General features: G+C 47.3%; 1 protein-coding gene across 1 annotated transcript in view; it reads right to left on the reverse strand.

Annotated features, from left to right (window-relative positions):
• CDON (cell adhesion associated, oncogene regulated) overlaps positions 1–20610 on the reverse strand; it is a 119006-nt gene extending 98396 nt beyond the window's left edge. Inside the window, exons 1-2 of the mRNA XM_083480362.1 lie at positions 20530–20610; positions 2880–2930 (exon numbers count right to left, since the gene is read on the reverse strand). The gene's annotated coding sequence lies outside the window, so the exon portion shown is untranslated. The remainder of the gene's footprint in view (positions 1–2879; positions 2931–20529) is intronic.
• Positions 20611–21966: the final 1356 nt, after the last annotated feature.

Raw genomic sequence — 21966 nt, forward strand, 5'->3', positions numbered from 1 at the left:
CCATGGGAAGAAGAGCACAGCTTGTGTAAACAGCTTGCTCTGTTGCCTGCTGTTTTCATTATGAGATGCTTGGAGAGGGTGAGCTGTGTTTTGCTTGGGGAACTTTCCAGGTCAGGAATAAAGGAGGGCCCCTTATTTTCCCATCCCAGTACCTAGCGACAGGAATTGCTGTTTTAATTGCAGAAGGCAGATGCAATTTGGCCATCTGTCTTGGGCTTGGGAAGCTCGGCCGACAGGCAGGAACGCGAGGTTTGCCTTGAGAGAAGCAGTAAGGATAAGCACGTGAAAACGGAAGAAGGATGGCTCCTTAAATGATTAGCCAAGCGCAGTGAGTCCAGCTGGACTTTATCAATCACTGTCAGGCTTTTGTCCTGCATGGCGGTCAGTTGACCATGAGGGTAAGGGGCAACTGCAATGAGGGTTATTGTTTCAGGGAGATTGTTGCCAGTTCAGCTAGTTGATTATTGCAGATGGTGCCTGCTGTCCAAACAGCACTGGTGCCTTTTCCCACTGGCAAGATCCAGGGAGCAAAGGACCTGGAAAAGGTGAGTATTCAGATCGAACCACAGGCAGATGTACAAAATGAGCCAGGAGCCAATCGACAGAGTCGAAGCCAAGGAGCAAGCTTGGGGACTCAAAACCAAGGAAACCATCGGACACCAAGGAATACCATGGAAGACTTAAAAGCTACAGGAAACAGGACAGGAACTTTATTGCCTCTCTCCAACAGGAACAGAGCAGCAACAGGAATTGCCTGACTCCACCCAGAGACAGGTCAGTTCAGCGCCACCTATTGACTAAACTACATAATGACACTATCCACACCAGGAACCAGCAGAATCAAACGCAAGCCTAGAAGAAAGCAGGTGGTGTTGTTAGAATTCCTGATCTATGATTGCAGTCATGGGATGTTTGTCTATCACATGACGGTGTATGTTTTGACTCCACAGAGTGGGAAGTGATGGAGACAGGAGGTTTGTGTTACTGTGTTCCGTGAAGTGGGACTATTGTCTTTTGTTCTTTTTCTTTGCTGTCTGATGCTAGAGAGAGAGGGAGCCCTGTTGCAGTGCTCTGTATATGTTTATATGTAAATAAAGCAGATTAGCCAAAATGCTGAGTTGCTGAGGTCTGTTATGCAAGCTGCAAAGACTCTGCGGATCCCTAAGTGTGCAGGTGTTTGTTGGCATCGGTCGCTGTGATGTTCGGGCAGAAGAAAGCTTTTGAAGCTCCCGAACGATCGACCAGGAGTGAGAGAACATGCCAGTCGGGCTTGTATCTCTGCCAGGTTCCTACTTGAGGGTAGGCTGAACTCCTGACAGTTGGAACCAAAGATAAGTCCAAATGCAGGGCTGCACGGCACAGGTGCAGAGCATGCAAGGCCACATCAACACCAGGAATGTCTTGCTGCTCAGGTGAAATAAGAAGGTGCCCTGTGACCAGCTTGGGTGGACAGAGCTAGTCCAGGGCCTGAGAGTACTAGGCAAATGCTTCAGCCCATCGTTCTGTAGTTTACCTGGTGATGCACCTGCACAAAAATCTGAATTGAAGACGGGGCAACTCCTAACCATGACAAATAGAATGTGTTTACAACTCCTTTTAGGGACACGGGTGGAACTGTGGGTTAAACCACAGAGCCTAGGACTTGCCGATCAGAAGGTCGGCGGTTTGAATCCCCGTGACGGGGTGGGCTCCCGTTGCTCGTTCCCTGCTCCTGCCAACCTAGCAGTTCAAAAGCACGTCACAATGCAAGTAGATAAATAGGTACCACTCTGGTGGGAAGGTAAACGGTGTTTCCATGCGCTGCTCCGGTTCGCCAGTAGTGGCTTAGTCATGCTGGCCACATGACCCGGAAGCTGTACGCCGGCTCCTACGGTCAATAAAATGAGATGAGCGCCGCAACCCCAGAGTCGGCCACGACTGGACCTAATGGTCAGGGGTCCCTTTACCTTTACTTTACAACTCCTTTTGGAAGGAGAGCAGCCAAACCACCTCCAAAGCTGACTAATAGCTGTGGAAGGACAGAGGACCATTGGAGTTTTCTTTCCCTCCTTGCCCAGAAAACTCCTTGGGACCATGGAAACAGGACAGGGATGTGGAATAGCTGGCTTCTCCAGCCCCTGCAAGCACAGGAGCAAATTGAGACTTCTATCCCAAGCAGCAGGCTGAGTAATTCAGTAATGACATGATTTTTTCCACTGAAGTTGCAGGGAGCAGAGTTCTGCTATTTGACAGAGTGTGGGAAGGTGCACCCCTGAATTTGGAGAATGTGGCACTTTGAGGAGAGATTGGCGTGGCTGCCTGCCTAGTGGTCCTGCCACCGATTTCTGGCACAGGCTGTGAAGCCCGTGACAGGGGACTAGCAGTCCTTTCGGCAGCATTTGAACTAAACCCGCATTAGCTAGACAAATAAAGAAATAAACAAGTAGGGGAGGGAAGATTCTGTTTGCACAGCCGTGACCTAAAGTCGGCCATTTACGCAAGGTCAGGAAAAGAGGCCTATTTTGGTCTCAATCCCCATCCCCATCCACTTCCAGCCATGCCCCCCCCCCCAGCCCCGGCCCCATCTGCAACAACAAGTAAAGGAGTGTGAACGCTTTGCCATAATAATATCCCTAACCTTGCCCTGAAATGCTTATTGTTAGATTATTATCAGCAGTTAGCACTTACCCGAAAGAGATCAAGGCAGCAGACTTCCCAGGGGACCTCCCAGGTGTGTGTGTGTGTGTGTGTGTGTGTGTGTGTGTGCTGGGGGAAGAGGAAACACTGGACAGGGTCACTGGAAGCATGCCTCGAGGTGGCAAAAATAAAGAGTTTACACAAGGAATTAAGCGGCAATTGGGAAGAGAGGGAAGTAGCAGCATCCACGAGGGCAGACTTACCGTAGCAGGCTACCGTTTCTGGAATGGTCCAGTTTTGCCAAGGAAGTCTCTCTGTGGAGAGCAGAGAGAAGAGAATCAGCTGTGTGGTACCCAGATGGCAGACACCTACACTTGTCACTGGAAGTTGACACACAAACACATACACCCTTATGTGGTGTTTCCACGCAAGGATGCTTCCATGACTTGTGAGCATAACTGGGGAGGAAAATTCTACCTCACCATCGCCTCCAACCACTTCGCCTGATTCAGGTGGAAGAAAGAACTAAGTGCCACCTAGACTCCAAATATCCCGTGGCAGCTCCCAGCAGCTTCCTATAGATGTTAACAGCATGGGGGACAAGATTCAACCTTGCAGGACAATAGAGAGCAGCTGAGGTGGTGCTGAACACTAACTTGTCATAAATGTATTTTCTGCAAGTGGCTCTGGAGGCAGGAGTGGAACAACAACAACAACAACAACAACAACAACAACAAATTATTTATACCATGCCCATCTGGCTGGGTTTCCCCAGCCACTCTGGGCAGCTCCCAACAGAATATTAAAAGCACAATAAAACATCAAATATTAAAAACTTCCCTAAACAGGGTTGCCTTCAGATGTCTTCTAAAAGTCAGATAGTTGTTTATTTCCTTGACATCTGACAGGAGGGCGTTCCACAGGGTGGGTGCCACTACCGAGAAGGCCCTCTGCCTGGTTCCCTGTAACCTCACTTCTCGAAGGGAGGGAACTGCTAGAAGGCCCTGTGAGCTGGACCTCAGTGTCCGGGCAGAACGATGGGGGTGGAGACGCTCCTTCAGGTATACTGGACCGAGGCCATTTAGGGCTTTAAAGGTCAGCACCAACACTTTGAATTGTGCTTGGAAACATATTGGGAGCCAATGTAGGTCTTTCAGGACCAGTGTTATATGGTCTCGGCGGCCATGCCCAGCCACCAGTCTAGCTGCCACACAATGTCCCCAAGTTTCTACCTTCCTGAGGTTGACAGTTTCAGGAATTGTCGAGAGATCAAGGCTTGTACTGCCCCATCTCTCTCCTGATCAAAGCAGTTTCAGTGCCATGATCAAGCCAGACTAGAACAGATCCAAGTACGCAGTTTTCTCCAAGCATGCCTGAAGCTGGACTGCTACCATCTTCCCTAGCATCTTGCCCTCAGAAGACCACCGGGCAATGGTTATTTTAACATCTTGGGGTCCATGGTGGTCTTCTTAAGGAGGAGGCACACCACTTCCTCCTTCAATGCCGATGGCATTTCCTCCTCTTCCTTCTGTGAAACACTAATCACTCTCTGGACTCGCCCGGTCATCCTCTTACAGGTAGCTCTAAGAAACCAAGATGGGCAAGGGCCAAGGAGGCAAGCGGTCGGCTGCACTTCTTTAAGCAGCTTGTCCACCTCCTCAGGCCATAATAAAAAAACTGATCCAATGTGGATGGAACAGACATTGGACTTGCTCAAACACTGGTATCCAACTGTCACTGAACCTAAGCACAGTCCTGTGATTAAAGTCAAAGAATCAGAGGAAGAATAGTTGATTACTCAATATAATAGACATTAAATCTGCATAAATTTCAGACCCTCCAAGTTCCCCGCTTTTCCTTAGGACGTCCCTATTTTCATTGGAGAAATGTTGGAGGGTATAGAGTTATTTCAAAAAGTAAAAATCCGGACACAAAAGTTGTTGAACTTTTTGGGGAGCGAAGTTGTCTTTTTTTGGGGGGGGGTGCAAAGCTGTTGAGTTTTTTTTTTTTGCAAAACTTCGTAGAATGAAAAATGAAGTTTTGGAGCAATTTTTATGGAAATTCGCCAAAAAATCAACACTTCTGACATGGGTTGCCATACACTCCCAGTTTTCCCTGACATTTTACCGCTTCTCCAAAATTCTGCCTGGACACTATTTTCAATGGATGAATCCCGGATATGTCCGGGATCCCAGATGTATGGTAGCCCTATGTCTGTAGAAACAGAAACCCCATAGTTGTGTGTGATTGGAATGCACGCTTCTCTGAAAAAGAAAGATTAGTCTCTATTGCTCCACCTACTTTTGCCTCTGGCCCCACGCACTGTTGCCTGTGGCCGTTCCCATCAGTGGTGTGTAGTCCCTGCAAGGTTGTCCAGGAGGGCATGCAGCTGAAAAGCATTCTCCACTTCTCAAAAACCACTTGGCCCTCTACAGCTTTAAAGAACACACCCACACCACACATTTAAAGCATACTAGTATCGCTTTAACAGTCATGCTCCTCTCCCCACCAAGAATCCTGGGAACTGTAGTTTTACCCTCCCCCATGGGGCTACAGTTCCCAACACCCTTAAAAGCTGTGGCTGCCAGGATTCTTCAGGGAAAGTCATGTGCTTTGAATGTTTGGTGTGGATGTGGCCAGGGCCATTTAAGAACCTGCTACCTGATCAACCAGACACACACTTTTAGCCAACCAAAACATTTCTAGCAACATTAACTGCATAGCTGTTTCCCTTTTTTAAGGGAAATTCCCTTATTCTGAATAGGATTCCTCGCAAGAAAAGGGAAAAGTTGACTGCTATGAAGTTGCACCAATTCACCAGCAATTCATTGCAGCCCTTTTTACAGATACTCAGAAGTGAAAGAAAACTTTGGTTTCTTGTGTGAGTGGGGTGTGGGTGTGTTTGCATCAGCTTAGCCAGATTGATTCGAATGCTGTTGGCAGGTTACAATCAAAAACAAGCAACCACACCTTAGGCCAACCCCCAACCTCTCTCACCACCAAAGGGATACAAGCGAATAGTAAAGAGAACCCACACAGGTGATGCTGACACAAAGCCCCACACATACACTAAGTAGACGTAGAGAAGCATAACCACCTGACCCCCACCCCACTCCCCATTCCCCCCTCTACCTCTTCCCCCCCTTTCTTCCTAATGTAATACTAATGTCTCAACAAATGAAACTGATCTGTAGAAAATGTAACTTGAAAAAGAGACATTGCACATACCGGTACTTTCGTAAACCTATACACACACACACACACACACACACACACACACACACACAGTGGATGCTCGGGTTGCGAACGTGATCTGTGTGGGAGGCACGTTTGCAACCCGCAGCGCTGCATCTGCACACACACGGGTTGCGATTCGGCACTTTTACACATGCGCAAAGTGTGTTTTAGTGCTTCTGCGCATGCGCGACCGCCAAAACCTGGAAGTAACCTGTTCCTGTACTTCTGGTTTCGGCGCGTCCGCAACCTGAAAAAATGCTAGCTGAAGCGTCTGTAACCCGAGGTATGACTGTATATATCTCTATCTATCTATCTATCTATCTATCTATCTATCTATCTATCTATCATCTATCATCTATCATCTATCATCTATCATCTATCATCTATCATCTATCATCTATCATCTATCTCTATCTATCTATATCTATCTATCTATCTATCTATCTATCTATCTATCTATCATCTATCTATCTATCTATAGATATATATATATAAAGAAAGAAAGAAAGAAAGAAAGAAAGAAAGAAAGAAAGAAAGAAAGAAAGAAAGAAAGAAAGAAAGAAAACCTTCCATGCTTCCTTTGGCCCTAGTGAAGCCTTAGCAAGAGGCCCATTTCAGCGTTTGTCCTTTAGCCTGGTTGCTTTCCTTGCATCCGATGGAGTTGTTCTTCTGGTTTTTAACCAACACTGTCAACAGCGCAACAGCCCTGCATCCGTAATTGAGCTCATTTGAAAAGCAGTCATCATATTAAAATTGCAGCTGTCATTTTCCCCACGAGCTCTGCTTCCTGAGCTCTTGCGAGCAGAGCAGTCCCCAAAAACTCCCTAAGGCATACCTCAGCTTTGAAGCATGCAAGGCAGGAAATTAAGAACTGTCTTCAAACAAAATCTCTCGACTCCTCCAGGAATTGAAAAAGAGACAATTTCCTTACTGTCTCCTCTCCTTATACACAGAACAGGATTAAGGTAATCTGCGGCCTTAGGACCAGCAAAATATGACAACCCCCCACCCCCAATAACACCCCCTCCCCAACCTCTGCCCTACTTTAGAGCATTTGGGGATATTTTTCAGAACTGAAGGAGGGAACAAGGCCGGCGAGAGAGATCAGAGAAGAATCACTGATAGGGTGTTCTTGCATATATGATACAGAGCAGCTATACGTCTGGCAGTGGCATCAAAGTTTTTGCAGGAAAGGTTAAAAACATAGCCTAAGCACAGCTTCAGATAGTCAGAGGCATCAATGCTTCTGAAGACCAGTTGCTGGAAACCACAGGAAGGGGAGAAGGCTCTTGTGTTCAGATTCTGCTTGTGGGTTTCCCATGGGCGTTTGGCTGGCCACTGCGAGAACAGGGTGTTAGGAGGAAGGTCTAGGTATGGAGAGGTAGAGCCAGCAGGAGAGCCCAGGGAAAAAAGAAGAGGCAGAGGACTGAGAAGCAAGAAAACCAATAAAAGATAGTTGGAAGAGAGTGCTCCACTGGAGGTAAAGAAAATGGGAGGAGGAGCTGGAAAAGGTGACCAAAACTGATAAAGAAAATGCGCAGGACTCCAGAAGCTGGGGAGGTAGAGAATCATAGGGTTGGAAAGGATCACAAGGACCATAATAATAATAATAATAATAATAATAATAATAATAATAATAATAATTTATTATTTATACCCCGCCCATCTGGCTGGGTTTTCCCAGCCACTCTGGGGGGCTTCCAACAAAGTATTAAAATACAGTGGTCTGTTAAACATTAAAAGCTTCCCTAAACAGGGCTGCCTTCAGATGTCTTCTAAAAGTCTGGTAGTCGTTTTTCTCTTTGACATCTGGTGGGAGGGCGTTCCGCAAGGCGGGTGCCACTACCGAGTAGGCCCTCTGCCTGGTTCCCTGTAACTTGGCTTCTCGCAGTGAGGGAACTGTCAGAAGGCCCTCAGCGTCCGGGTGGAACGATGGGGGTGGAGACGCTCCTTCAGGTATACAGGACCGAGGCCATTTAGGGCTTTAGAGGCCAGCACCAACACTTTGAATTGTGCTTGGAAACGTATTAGACCAGGGGTCAGCAAACATTTTCAGCGGGGGGCTGGTTCACTGTCCCTCAGACCTTATGAGGGGCCGGATTATAATGGGGGGGGGGGAATGAACCAATTCCTGAGTTAGTTAGATCTGCCTGTCATCAATTCTAGTGCCATCTACTGTTGGTCTCCCGGTCTTCCATCCTACCAGTCCCAAGGGTCACTAGCCATTACAGTGGTACCTCGGGTCACATATGCTTCAGGTTACATACGCTTCAGGTTGCAGACTCCGCTAACCCAGAAATAGTACCTCGGGTTAAGAACTTTGCCTCAGGATGACAACAGAAATTGTGCTCCGGCAGCGCAGCAGCAGCAGCAGCAGAGGCCCCTTACCTAAAGTGGTGCTTCAGGTTAAGAACAGTTTCAGGTTAAGAACACACCTCTGGAACGAATTAAGTACTTAACCCGAGGTACCACTGTACTGATTAACAGATAACATGAAGCAGTACATTCATGAAAAGAAGCTGTGAGACTCCTAGCCAAACTTCAAACCAAGATCAGCCAGAGGTTTGTACCTGCACTGCAATGATCCTTCAAATGCACATGTAATTGGCATTTATTTACAACATATTGTAATGTGTGCAGAAGTGACATCTCTTTTGTGGCTTTCAGGTCTCTCTTCCCTGCTGAGCATCCTGACAACCTGTCTTTAAAATTCATTCTCCCTTTAGCTCAACTTCCTCTGTCAAATGATGTTCTGTGTACAAAGCGCGGTAAACATCACTCCCAAACAGTTAAAAACGGCTTCCCAATTTCAGGGCCACAAACGTCAAAGTCAATTTTCTGCTTGGCCCTTGTAGCAGCCTCAGGATAGCAACCTGGTGCCTCCTGCAACCTGGTGCCACACAGATGTTTTGGACCACAGCTCTCATCAGCTCCAGCCAGCCCAGCTGCTGTCCGAAACATCTGGAGGGCTCAAGCTTGGGGAAGCTTGACATGGCATTACGCTTCCCAGTCCCAAATAAGAGTGTTCTGCTCTTTGCCTTCCATTGCCTTTAGCACAGCAAAGGAGACAAGTCAAACAAACAAAAGTTATAGAAACTCAGCCTTCTTGTTTATGAAGTAAAAACAATGAAAGTGTCACTGGATTGTAGCGAAAGAGAAATATTTATTCAACAGGCGCATTACGCAGCCAAAAAGGCCACACACACCAAAAAACGGTTTCTTAAGAAGCTGCTCCTTGCCTCCAGCATCTTTGCGCCCAGCCGTGTTTGCATCCTGGTAGCTATGGTAACAAAGCCTCACCTCCAGGCCTCCCTTATTCTCTAGCTCCTCACCCCTGGGCTATCTTCCCTTTGTCTCTGGCATAGCCTCTGACCAAGGCAGGTTTCTGCTGACTGTCACAGCAGCGGACTGATAACCTTTTTGCACCGAAGCACACTTCCTTCCCATTCTTTACCTGTCAGCCACTGCCCAGTTGGAGCAGCAGCAGGTTGCAAAGGGGATTGGGAGACTGGGCATTCCGGTGTAATTCAGTTACGGAATCAGAGACAGAATTCCTGTTCTGCTTAGCATTAGCCATTAGCCTGAACCACCAGTCTGTTCGTTTCCAAAGCTGGCCTGACATATTCTGCTCTTTAGGACAAAATGGTATATGGTGCCTTATCCCACAAACTGAAATTCAAAGCACCGAAGCCCTTTCAAATTATTTTGATACTTGACACTCTCTCTCTCTCTCTCTCTCTCTCTCTCTCTCTCTCTCTCTCTCTCTCTCTCTCTCTCACACACACACACACACACACACACACACATGTATTTATGTATACAGTATATAAATTCCTGGATTAATTTCAGCTTATGGGCTGCAAGTTGGTCACTTACACCCTAGCTTATTGATGGTCCACTTTCTCTCAGAACTTGTGGGGTCCTGGACTATATTTTGAAAATAATAAAAATAAATGAACAAATTTCTATGCCCCACAAATAACCCAGAGATGCATTTTAAAATAAAAGCACACATTCTACTCATGTAACAACACGCTGATCCCCAGACCATTCGCACGCCGGATTGAGAAGGCGATTGGGCCAGATCCGGCCCCCGGGCCTTAGTTTACCTAACCATGTCTTAGGGGGTCCATGGATCCTAACTGACAGACGACACCTCCATCTCTGAAGGCATCTTTCACTTGAAGGACTGTCTGGCTGGTCCAAGTTTGTTGGCAAGTTGTTAAGGGTGCTGGGAATTGTAGCTCTCTGAGGGAGTCTTAACAACTCTCAGCACCCTCAACAAACTCAAGACATGACTGTTTAAGTGGTATAACAGTGCTTTTAATGGTGTTGATGTACCTAATTGTGCCCAGGTTGCCCATTTACAGTTAGTATCTGGAGAACATACTGAGCAGGTACACGGGCCAGCTGGTCTCCATGTTCCTTGCTCTGGGGAAAGGTATTTCAGTCATAGTCATTATTTCAAAATTTGCACATCTATACACATAAATTCACAGATGTGAATTTTATGCAGCTCTGCGCCCTCTTTCCCTCTCCCTCTCTTCTTAAAAAAGAAAGAAAGTAAAGGACCCCTGGCAGTTAAGTCCAGTTGCGAATGACTCCGGGGTTGCGGTGCTCACCTCGCTTTACTGGCTGAGGGAGCTGACGTTTGTCTGCAGACAGTTTTTCCGGGTCATGTGGCCAGCATGACTAAGCCGCTTCTGGTGAAACCAGAGCAGCACACGGAAACACCGTTTACCTTCCCGCCGGAGTGGTACCTATTTATCTACTTGCACTTTGACGTGCTTTCGAACTGCTAGGTTGGCAGGAGCTGGGACTGAGCAATGGGAGCTCACCCCGTCTCAGGGACTTGAACCGCCGACCTTCTGATCGGCAAGCCCTAGGCTCAGTGGTTTAGACCACAGTACCACCACTCTTTTCTTGGCGATGTGCAAATGCCCACCCCGAGTCAGCTAGGCAGGGGATGCAACCCCCAGTGGTCGCATGTGGGCTTCCTTCAGCTCTGTGGAACCCAAAGAGGGCTCATGCAGTTTGAGCTACCCTACACCTCTGTGGGCATTGGAAGGGCTGAATCAGTTTGCCTAGCTCCTCAAACTAGGGCCATCTGGCTGTTCCCTAGACAAACAGCTTATGCTTATGATATTGGTTTTGGTTGCGATGCATCTGAATCGCCCACAAGCCTGGGAAATGACAGCACGCCTCTCCTTAGTGCAAGACAAGTGTGACAGAACCTGCTCAAGGTCCATAGTACTCACAGTGACATACATATGCCCTGGCCAACCTTTCTTCCCACAGGAAACCTCTCTTTTTTCTCATAAAGGACCAGCCTCGCTTCCAAAGGCCATGAAAACCCCATTGGCTACACAGCTGGAGACCTCTCAGTAAGTGGCCGCCACTCGTCTCTTAATAACCGAGGGAGAAATTATTTCAGATATTGAAAGTGGATCTTTTCAGGGGTGGCTTAAGGGCAGACAATAGCTCCGGCCCATATCATCTCTAACTCAGGCTGACAAACACATGGGAGGCTCCTTGTCTGTGGCTTTGATGTATGCAAATCCCACTGTCGGCTGGGCTGGGTCCACGCCTACAGAATCTCCTGCTGCAAGACTTTTGCATGCAAACAGGGCCGAGGGAGCAGTTTTTTCCAGGACAACAGCTCCTCACTCTCTGCTTCATGGGGGCGCAGGTCCAGGTGCTTCTTCGGGACACAACATGGGAGGTTGGGAAGTGGGGGGACAGAGCTTTGCGCTGAGGTTCCCACAGAAGACCAAGACTTTCCCATAGCATCCTTCAGGCTGACACACACAACAGCGAAGGGAGACAGAGGCTTGCATAGGGCCTGAATTCATTGGTGCAGTATAAATTTTCTCACTGTGAAAGTTGGTTGCTGTGAACCACTCATCCAGGTGAGAAGACCCTCGTTCCCTCTGAACTGTACTTAGGCCTGAATGCTGCAGGCTCTTGGAGTACAGAGAAACTAGAGCTCCTCACCTGCAATGGATTTGGTTTTGTTGTTATTAAGCACTAGCAGACAGGTGAGTTTTACTGTTGTGCAACGGAGGAACCCATCGCATCAACTGCACTGGTGGAAAGTCATTGTAAAACAGATTGAACAATCAGCTGCACAACAAAATTACCGGCAACCAGCCTTCTATTGCGCCACAACATTTCTCTCCCACAAAACATTTTGCCGGTGGGACAAGTATGCCACTAAGTGACGTCAACTTAGTGCTGTACTGGATGCAACCCATAATTTGTCAGCTTGTGGCTGTACATTACAATATGCAAATGTTATGCAAAATTGACTTGCTTTTGTTTTTGGTGACACCTAACTGGCTACTGTTCCTGCCAACGTAGCAGTTCGAAAGCACGTCAAAAGTGCAAGTAGATAAATAGGTACCACTCTGGCGGGAAGGTAAACTGCGTTTTCGTGCGCTGCTCTGGTTCACCAAAAGTGGCTTTGTTATGCTGGCCACATGACCCAGAAGCTGTCTGCGGACAAACGCCGGCTCCCTCGGCCTATAGAGTGAGATGAGCACACAACCCCAGAGTTGGTCAAGACTGGATCTAATAGTCAGGGGTACCTTTACCTTTACCTTTAACTGGCTGCTGTAATCCAGAGAGATGCTGTGTTTACAGATGCTCACACTTATGTATATACAAGAGTAAGGCCACATGACCATGACATGCCAAAAGGTGCAGCCCGGGAAGATCAAATATACATAAAATAGGCATATGACTTAAATATAAGGAGGGACAGAGGGGACCCAGCCCCTTTCCCCTCTGTGCTGGCCTCCTCAGCTACTGTTTTTAAAAAGGCTGCCATGTTTGTGATTGGACTAAAATTGAGGAGGATCTTGCAGATAACTTTATGCATTTCCCCTCCAAATTTGAGCACTGGACCAGCACAGTGAGCATTCTCAATAGCAGTGGCCAGGGACAATCAACTTTTCAGGCACCGCGAGGTTCATTTATCATGGGTGCGACATTGAAATGTCTGAATATAGATAAATTCATCACCTGCAAAGGCCCTGGCTGGAAATATGAGATGCTCAACAAGCAGCTCCTTCCACTGCGCTGAGGCTCGATGGCAGCTTCCTCTTTGTCCGGACCCCTGTTTGCCCACATTCCCCACAACACAACCTCAGTTGCCACTTGAAAGAGGAGAAACCAAAGAGTGAGCCAGTACTCCAAGCTAAAGCAAACAGCTTGGCTCTGCCACTCATCAGATCTCTCCGGCTAGCATCTAACCACCCACCAGACCACAAACAACCCAGGAGGGACTCAAATTAGAAGGAGGGCTCTGGGGCAACAAGGGCAGGTGGCCTTCTGCTTTCAGCACCAGCTCCCGAGACTCGGCCTTGAGTATCCAGCCCCCTCCTCCACTCACCCCAAGGGGTTCCCCATCCATCAAACTTCTTAAACAGGCCAGGCCATTACTTTAATTCCAGCTGTGGATCCAGTTACACTCCCAGGCTGCTCCATTAGCTGCCAAAACAGAAACTGTCCCCTTGATAAGTGAGGCGGTTGGGGTGGGGTGGGGAAATCCAAACCCAACAGGTTGCTGTGGAAACACATTCCAGCCCGTGGGGCTGTGTCTTTGGAGGTCAGGACTCTGACCTTGTGGATTGCCTCCGGGCCGCACATTGTGCTCCGCGCTCAGGAATGATGGCAGATGCTGCTGCATGTAATGTTGTGTTGTCAATCTGGGGAGATCCCACTCGAGGCACTCTGCTTTGATACCTGTGCAAAGGCATAGTGGCCTCCAGCCTCCTCCCTTGTTTGAGAGGGGCTCATTCTTGGCATTTTAGAGACGGATTCTTGAGCGAGGGGCAGTGGGAGCTGTGAGTGTCCAGGTGATCGGATGGAGAATTCTAGGCATGTGATAACTAGCCACAGAGGCGCATCACTTGTATGTGTGTTCATGGCTCAGAGAGGCTTCTGGTTCCAATGCTTGCCTCCATCTCCAAACTGTGTTTTACCCCATCCCAAAAAACTTTAATAAAATAAACTGTTACAAGAAAATAAACATAACACAAATGATAGCCCATTACAAGATGCATTCCACTTCCCTGGCCCCAAGCAATCAACTTCCATACTTTCTCAGCTACTTGGTTAAATTAATTTAGGCCCTGAGTGGTGTCACACATGTTCCTTTCTTTCCTTTTCTTGCTCAGCGCAACACTGAATCATTGACTTTGTAGTCTTAAATGTTCCATGCTTCTGAGTTAGAACGGAAAAGTTGCAAACTGGGGGCACATTCAATAACTTAAATGGGTCTTTTTGGTGCAACATAATGGCGGTCAGAGGATCAGACTGCAAATGGCATGACAGGTCAGCATATTATGAAAATATCCTTGACAAGTACACAGAAATGTTAACCGTCAGCCGATAGCACCCAAGTAAAAAATGTGTAATGCTGTGGATCTGAAAGCAGGAGACTAAAGGTGCAAGATCAAATCCTCTGTCAGATTTCAAGAAAAGCTTTATGAAATTTCTACAAGGCTGTCGTCGTTTTCACAGCAATATTCCAAACGGACAGAGCCAAGGGCTGTGTGACCTGACTCCTAATATTGTCAGGTTTTGAGGTTTTTATGCTTGGCAGACAGAGACCTCCTTAAACTGCCTGCACGCTAGGCTTCCTCTAGTCTCAATCCCATCTCTATCTCACAAGCAAGTTTCTTCATAGCCCAGCAGGTCTGCCTCTAACTTTCAGCTATATGTTTACATTTCTCCTCTACAACCACCAGCCTGCATTGCCTTTTATAGGCTGCTCTTACTACACACATAACACTGTTATTATAAACATAGCCCTGGTCGTCTGGGCACCCTGGCCACTGGCACATGCCATGGCTGCTCCAAAACAAACCGCAGTGTTACCCTTACGCAGAGCACCTTGCGATGGGCATGTGACCTGGCCCTGGCATTTCACAGCTTTTCATCAACAAAACTCTCTTCAGCTCAGCAGACCGAAGGCAAAGGGAAATGCAAGGATTTACAGGTATATTACGGTTACATATGCATATTTGGTGTGGGAAAACTGAAGATCAAATTACCAGTGATGTCTGCAGAAATCCAGGAATGGGGAGCCTGTGGCCCTCAATATCTCTCTGGCCCTCAGAACTCTCCCTAGGCCCCCCCCCTCTGAGCCACTCCTTTTGTGCTTTTGCCTGGTTGGAAATGTGATAATACCTGCTGCCTGACTGAATAGAGAGATATGGGCACTTGCATACAAACCTCTAGCACCTGCGTGGCCAGAATGTAGCAAAGATGAAAGTCACACCCTTTGACCACACCCACCACTGACATGTGGCCCCCAGAAAGTTGCTCATGGAAGAATGTGGCCCTCAGGCTAAAAAACGATTCTCCATCCCTTGGCTTAGGCCTAGGTCTACCCCCATTATGTTCAAAATGTGGGATGGGGCTCAGTGTTGTGGAAAGTGGGTGTGCATTTGAGAAGATTCCCACACCGTTCCCATGGCTTGTCTTCCCACAGTCCAACACCAGAACTCCTCCTTGCTCAGTTGGCTTCTGATTCTGAGAAGAGTGCGAAGATAAATGTCATGAAGGGAAGATAAGCTTGGGGAATTGAGGGTGCCCATCTTCCATGCATCCATTTGGCTCTCAGAATAAGTACAGTCATACCTTGGGTTACAGACACTTCGGGTTGCATTTATTCGGGTTAAAGACCGCGGAAACTTGGAAGTACCAGAACTGGTTATCTCTGGGTTTCAGCAGTCGCACATGCACAGAAGCACTAAATTGCGCTTTGTGCATGCACAGAAGCGCCAAATCGCAACCCGCATGTGCGCAGACGCACCGCTGTGGGTTGCAAACGTGCATCCCGCATGGATCACGTTCGCAACCCGAGCATCCACTGTATTTCATTTGTTGTTGTTGTTGTTGTTGTTGTTGTTGTTGTTGTTATAGCTTTTCTTGGTTTACCAAAGCACGTGCCTTGTCTCTCTTTTTTCTGGATTAAAGACTTTTCTATGAATCAGTTACATTATCTATGAGACATTAGTTTTGTATTCATTATGGAGTCAGGGAAGAAGAGAGGGAGGAGAGGAGGTGTAGGGTGGTGAAACATATTATTTTGTATAGTGTACATGTGGGGTTTTTTTTGGGGGGGGGCGGTTGGCCGGTGTCAACTGGGTAGGCTCTCTTTCTATTCACTTCTTACCTTTCCTTGGTAGTGAGAGGGATTGGGGGGCCCAGGGTGTGGTTGGTTGTCTGTAGTTGGCTGAAGTCAGGTTTGTTTGCATTTGTGAGGGTGGTGGGTGGGATTGTTGGGTCAGGTGAGCCATATTGATTGGTATGCAGTCTGTGGGTTGTCTCGTTGAGCTGTGCAGGTGATAAAGGGGAGCCATACTGGGATGAAGGCGTCCTCTTCTATCTGTCCCCATGGGGTGGGGAACCCAACCCAAACATTGCTTTCCCTTCGTCTGAACTTTCCAGGGCCCTCGTGTAAGTGGTGGATGGGGCCAAAGGCAAAGTGTACAGATCAATTAGTGCGGGTTTACCTCTGTTCTGGAGATAAGTTCCAGCCATGCAAAAGTGAGGCCCTGCTATGCAGCATATACATCCATACAGGTGAGAAAGATTATAGCACTTCAAGGATTGATTGGGTGATCGATTTCTCCAGGGAGTAGAAGTATTGCAGATTAAATAGCATGTGTGTGGGGTGGATGGCCGTTGTATTAGTATTGTGGTTGCCTACTGGCCAGTGCCAGTGCCATCATATTTCCTTCTACTTACTTCTGGTTGTATGTGGGTGAAGCTCCCATAGCTTTTGCTCATCTTTGCATGCAAAACTTCAGTTGTATGAGGAGTTACTCTTTGCATCTCGACCCTGTTACTGGGCCTCTGTTTGTTTTTAATATTCAAGTTATTTCATATTGCGAGGAAACCTAGGCTTTTATTTTTCTAAGGGAATGTCAGGAGGTATTTTCCTTGGCTCACGACAGCGCGCTCTGCCGTTGCCATATAGTTCACATGCCAGAATGAATGTTCTTGGCATTTTTTGCTCTTAGGGGATGGCAGGAGGTATTGTTTTGGCCAAAGGTATGGAAACAGTCACTTCACATCCATATGAAAGAATGCTTTGCCTCAAAAGGGGAGCCTAGCTGTCTGTAACACAAATCTGCAGGCTAGAGAGAACCACAATGGTGACCTAGTTTGCCCTCCTATCAGAGATGTTTCATTTACCACTCCAACCTTCAATTCCAGCCATTTCTGATGGAATTTCAGCACGTCTTGGGACTTTCAGCAAATTCACAGAATGCCAAGGCCGGTGAAATATGCAGCCTACTAACTGAACAGGGTTGCTTCTCCCCACCAGCAAGACTGCTGCGGCTTTTACCTCTGCATGAAAGGCAGAAACCAGGCAAAGCCTTTCCTTGCATGCAGATTCAGCAATGGGACAGGGTTTCTGTCTGCCATACAGTTGTTAAATGTGTGAAATTTCTGCCAGGGGCATGGGAGAATGAGCTATATGCACTGAGGGTAGATGGAAAGCATGTTGGAAGATGAACACATGGTCAAGTTGACTATAATGCTGCCATTGAGTGGGCTGGATGGCTGTGCCCCATAGAATATATCCAGGAACATAGGATGCTGCCTTAAACAGAGTCAGGCCATTGGTTCTTCTAGCTCAGTACAGTCTGCACCAGGGATTAAGAACCTGTGGGCCTCCAGATGTCATTGGATCACCATATCTGACCATGGACCATGCTGACGGAGGGGGCTGGAGTCCACCAACATCTGGAGGGCTAGAGGGTTCCTCTTCTCTGATCTACAATGACCAGCAGCAGCTCTCCAGGGTTCCAGACAGGGGTCTTCCCCAGCCCCTGCCTACCTGGAGATGCCAGTGGGTGAATCTGGGACCTCTTAAATGCAAAGCATGTGCCATTGCACCATTGAACTACATTCCTTCCACACATTTCTATAATGTGCCAAACTTCAATAGATGCAGTCTCACAACTTCTCTGTTGAGCACACCAACTCTTGTTGATCCTGAGGTACTTGATGGGGTTGGGAAAGTAGCGAATGTGTTCTAGAAATCAGGTTTTTAACCAGGAAGAAATAATGACATCTACCCCACATCTTGAGTTCAATCATGTAAATAAATAATCTTTTTATTTTTTGTAAATGTGCTTCCTTATTATAATCATATTATTCATTTGGTGTGAAGTATGAAGGTAAAGCATACTTCCTGATGACTCTGATGTTGGGAAAGATTGAGGGCACAAGGAGAAGGGGACAACAGAGGACGAGATGGTTGGACAGTGATCTCGAAGCTACAAACATGAGTTTGACCAAACTGCAGGAGGCAGTGGAAGACAGGAGTGCCTGGCGTGCTCTGGTCCATGGGGTCACAAAGAGTCGGACACGACTAAACGATTAAACAACAGCAACAACATGAAGGTAAAGCATGGGCTCAACTTTCTTCTGAGCCCCATGCCTTACCTTTTTGCAAAACATAAACTATTTGGGGGAAGCAGCAGTAGGGTGGCAGGAGGCAAGGAACGGGTCAGTCGTGAGTTGTGGGATACGTGAACAGGTAAAGATAAGCACCAAAACTCTATCATTTGAACACTGGAGCCTCTGACAGATACTGCACATGGTTTAAAATATTATTTCAATTTCCTTGAGGACTAGAATTATATTGCATGGTTTGGTTTTTTTAATCATGGATGGTGGTAGTGTCAGGAATCCATACAGCAACATGTATTTCTGCAGGAAATTCTATGCATGCAGCACTGCAGAGTTTATGCACATATATATGTGCAAGTACAATGGAAATGTATACATTAAACGATGTGAGAAAGAGTTCTCAGGTCTTTTGTGCAAGTTCACCCTATCTGATATCCTGTCTCATACTGTGCTTACTTATACTGAGCTTAGAGGAAAGCTGAGCAGAGGGAAGGCACAAAATATTAGGGGTGAACAGTCCTATCTTAACATCTATATGTTGGAGCAGATACATGATGCTGTGGGCTCCCTTTGCCATAACATACCTGGGATGCATAATTTTTGAGGTTTGCCATGTGCATCCTTGGGAAGGGACCAAGGTGGTAGAGTAAATGCTTTATATGCAGAAGATCCTATTTTCCACCCCTGTCATATTCAGGTAGAGCTGAGCAAGTTCCTTGTCTGAAATGCTGACGACCCACTTCCAGCCAGTGGAGACTAAGGGTAGTGTTGTCCTCCAGACATTGTTGAATTTTGTGGCAGGAATGCACAAATGCACAATATGCGGAAGTTTAAGCTTTTCTCCATGCCTACAATTCTCAGCTGCCCCAAGCAGCATGGCCAGTGCTCAGAGATGATGGGACTTTATGGTCCAACAATCTCTGCAGAACAGCATGTTGGCTATCCCTGGTGTAGATGTAACCAAGCTAAATGGACTAGCTTCCTCCTCTGATCTAAACAGAGAGCATTTGGACAAAAATAATAAGAAACAAAACCCAAACTCCTAACCATCCAGTCCTGCTTGCTACACCTTATGAAATATAGGAAATGGATGTGTCAGTCAACCAGAGGTATGCCTACATCAGCTGGTTTGATGTTCAGGCATTATTTTGGATCCCAAAGCAGCAAGGTTTTGTGCTCAGGTACTGCACACACCTGGGCACAGGTAAGGGCCACTACACACCATTACAATGTATCCTTTTCCTGTTCACCTCTACTTTGAACACTCACACAGCTGTAACTGCATACATCACAACACAACCCATCATCCTTCATAGGACCTGCAATATATATCACAGGCAATACTGCACCAGAGATCCCACAGCTCAGGGAAACAAACATTCTCCAAGGAGTGTCTTGGCAACACCTGTGGAAAGACAGATCATACCTTCCTCCCCTCAGCTCACCCACACCTCTAAGCACACTCTGATTTGTCCAGCAAAGAGACATCGAGGAAAAAGAAGAGGAGACATTTGTCTTTTATTAGGATAATTAATTCAGGCAAATTACCTGGACTGGTTTTAATTACTGAAATATCTCAAACGAGCTTGCACCTGTCTGACTTCAGGCAGCAGATCTGTCCCCAGGGACAACCAGAAGCGACTTCTCTGAATCCTAAACTGCAGACAGAAGCTTGGGGCTCTGTCCAGCATATGACACATTACGTTTAGTATGAACAGAGCCCCTTGGTGACTGGAGGAATCCCTCATAGAGCTGCAAGACTTTCTCACAGAAAGAGCATGAGGAGGCTTAGACTGTAAAACAGGCCACCATCAATTCTGGGTCCCCAGAGCTCTTCTTAGAGGGTTTCATGGTCCCTTGGGGACTACATCTTTCTGTCGTTGTACAGAAAAGCTCCGACCTCACAATCTCGATGCTTTCATCAATGTCTCCCCTTTTGCTCTTCTGAACTGGAGCGTAAGAAAGGCAGCACAGTGCAGTTCTCCTGTCGCAGTTTGAAGAGCAAATATTTTCCTACAGGTTTGCTTGTCGACAGGCTGCTCACTTCACAGGAAGAAAAAAAAAGAGGGAGCGAGAAAGCAGCAAGGTGAAAGAGCTTCAGCTCAGGTTGACCACCCTGAGGAAACCGGGGAAAGAAGGTGCAAAGAGAGAGAGAGAAAGAGAAAGAAGGAAGAGGGAACGAATTCACCTCAGCTAACTCAGCGGCTTCCCCTTCTGAAAGCTGAAGCGCTCACTTACCTCCTGCTCTGTTGGTGAATTCTTGTCCAGTCTCAGAGCCTCTCCTGTTCAAATCACGCCTCTAAGGCACCAGACACTTTTTCTTAACGTTTCCTTCAAAGCAGAACCCACCCCCCCAGCCCACCATGGCTCTTTGCCCAGTTGTTCTCCATGCGGAGCCAAGAAAACCTCACTCAAGGAGAAAACAAAATTACTTGGGAATGATGCGAGCAGGAGGGATGGTTCTTGTCTTGGGGTTTTAGGCTCCGTACCATCCGGGTTATACAGCAGAGGGGGACTGTATAAGAGGGGGGGGGGGAGAGAGAGAGAGAGACAGGGGTGTTGGGGGGAGAGAAAGAGAGCTCTAAAATTGACAACACATGGCTGTTTCTTATCCTAGGGCCTAGTAAATAGGTCTTTCATGCTGGGCCAGTTACCACGGCAACAAACATGCAGGAAATATTCCAGATAACTAGAATAGTGGCAAAAAACATGTGTTTTGGATAAAGCACCCCCCCTCCTTCTCCCATGGCTTTATTCATTCGGCTGCTCCACACAAGCTTGCCTTTCAGGGCAGACACCTTCCTTGTGTCTGGCAAGGGTCAGAGGCTAACCTTTGCCACAACTAGGAAGATGAGACCCATGTTTTTTCTCCAGGGGAGAAAAAGAAATAGCGGTTTCTTCCTGCCGCCCCTTGTCTTCAGATGAAATTGAACAAAGATGCTTGCTGGGAAACTCTCGGAGGAGATTCTCCTTGGCTACTTGACTCCTGCGCATATAGAAGAGAACCTTGTGATTCCTAGGGCCAAGACAGCCAATAGTGATGTTGTTGGGGGACAACTTCCACCATCTCCAACCATTGGCCATGCTGGATGAGGCCCATGGGAACTGGAGTTGAAGAAGAGCTGGAGGACATCACATTGGCCACTGCTGCCATAATTGGCCAACAATAAGTTCCGTTTTGGACCCCTGCATGGTCTTTGATGTGCCATGGGTATTGAAGGCCACACTCACACCACCCATTTAAAGCACTCCTATACAACTTTAATAGTCATGGCTTCTCCCAAAGAGAACTGGGAACTGTAGTCTTCTAGGGTCTCATTTTGCACAGGTCAATTCTGTGTCCAGGGCAGCTGTCTACCACCTCCATCTGGAACGCAAGCTAAGACCCTACCTGCCCGCGGACTGTCCCGCCAGAGTGGTGCATGCTTTAGTTATCTCCTGCTTGGACTACTGCAATTCGCTCTACATGGGACTACCTTTGAAGGTGACCCGGAAACTACAACTAATCCAGAATGCGGCAGCTAGACTGGTGACTGGGAGTGGCTGCCGAGATCATATAACACTGGTCCTGAAAGACCTACATTGTCTCCCAATACATTTCTGGGCACAATTCAAAGTGTTGGTGCTGACCTATAAAGCCCTAAACGGCCTCGGCCCACTATACCTGAAAGAGCG

This window comes from Podarcis liolepis (genome assembly GCF_965112155.1).
Source record: "Podarcis liolepis genome assembly, chromosome: 16".
Classification (NCBI taxonomy): Eukaryota; Metazoa; Chordata; class Lepidosauria; order Squamata; family Lacertidae; genus Podarcis; species Podarcis liolepis.